This window comes from Arachis ipaensis, chromosome B10, assembly GCF_000816755.2.
Source record: "Arachis ipaensis cultivar K30076 chromosome B10, Araip1.1, whole genome shotgun sequence".
NCBI classification, from domain to species: Eukaryota; Viridiplantae; Streptophyta; class Magnoliopsida; order Fabales; family Fabaceae; genus Arachis; species Arachis ipaensis.
In genome coordinates this window covers 128,457,995-128,459,790 of record NC_029794.2, presented here as the reverse complement: position 1 = coordinate 128,459,790, position 1,796 = coordinate 128,457,995, and positions in this window count along the sequence as shown.

The window sequence follows — 1,796 nt, the reverse complement described above, 5'->3', positions numbered from 1 at the left end:
AGACAGAAACAACTGATAGTAACAATTCTACCTCTGAGTCTGAGAGTGAAGAAGACTCAGAGGATTCACCAAGAAAACAACCCAGCCAAAAAGCCAAAAAGTAAGTAACATACTTGGATGTATTTTGTTTATCCAGTTTGGTGTATTTTTTTTATCAAATTGGGTGTATTTTTTTATCCGGTTGGGTGTATTTTGTTTATCAAGTTGGGTGTATTTTGTGCATTCATTTGGGTGTATCTTGTTTATTTATTTGGGTGCATTTTATCCCTTTTAGTATGTTTTTAAATAATGATTGTTTGCCTTCCAGAATGGAGTCCAAAAAAAGAAAGAAGAATCAGGAGGATTCTGATTCAGAATCTGAATCAACTGATGAGTAATGTTCTGAAATTATTACTCATTTCCTTTGGGTTTATTATCAAGATTTCATGTATTAACAGAGTGTCTCTTATTAACTTATAGAAGCGAAGAATCATCACCAGTAGAGAAGCAAAAAACAAAGAAAAAGACACAGAGAACACCAAAAAAGTAAGCACTTCTTTGGATAGTATCTTGTGATCAAATTAATTTTGTATTTCTGATTCATACTTGTTTTTTTCCCCCGGACACAATCCAAAAAGAAATTGGTTATTGTTGAGGATTTATCTCCTGAGCAAGCTCAATCCTATCATGGGTACAGTACTTTGTAAGCTATATTACCGTCTATCATCAAAATTGTATTTGTTAACATGTTCTTTTATGCATGTACTGTCAGATCTGAAATTGGAACTGAATATTTAGATGAATTCTTAAGGAAAAACAATGAAAAATCTACTGCAGAGGGGTATCTCTTGTTGGGGTGTATATTTCAGATTTTAGCGTGTTTTCTTTGCTAATAATTGTTTCTTTTTTCGCAGGGAGAAGGAAGCTGACCTGCGATCGACGAAAGGTCACTATGTCTCATCTGAAACGTAAGAAGCTTCATTTGATAAAATCTTGTTATCATGATTTAACAGTATGGTATTTTTTGTGAATAACATGTACTCTATTATGTTTAGAATACCGGACGTAAACTTGGGAAGTGATGATCCTTCCTCTCAAGGACACACAGAACAAAGTAGCGTAAACAAACCGGCAGAGAGCATGTAATTTCTCTTTCAAATAACCGTTGCTTCTGTTCTCTTCTTACCTTCTACTTCTAATTCTATATATATTTTTTAGAAAAAAAAAAGCCCTTTATTGTTTTATTCGAGAAAAAAAAAGGCAGGAAAAAAAGCAAAAACTGCAAGTATGTAAGTTCTCAAAAAATAAAGTTTGTCTTTCTTTTGAATTGTTCGGGTGTATTTTTGACTTTCTTAGGGTATATTTTAGGTTGAGTCTGGTTGAAGAGTCAGCCAGTGAGCCGGTTGAAGAGAATATGATGGTTGTGAGGGAAGAGACACCGTCCGAAGGGCTTGCAATGTGAGTTTTTCAAGAAAATTTCAACCTTGTAACCTTTTTTTTTTCGAAAGCTTTGTTAACCTCTTATTTTTCTTCTTGTTTAGAGTTCCGATTCAAGTTTGTCTACCACTGTCTCAAACAACCACTGTGCTAAAAATTGAAGAAACACCTGAGACAGAAAATGAACCAACCCCTGTGCTACAAATTGAAGGAACTACAAAAAGGTAAGAAATAGTCTTGGGTGTATATTTGGTTACAGTTTGGGTGTATATTGCAACTGTTGGGGTGTATATTTTCACGATTGAATCCTGACTAGTTTTTTTATAACATGATTGATTTTATGTAATCGTGCAGCACTCCTGAACCCCCCCCCCCCCCCA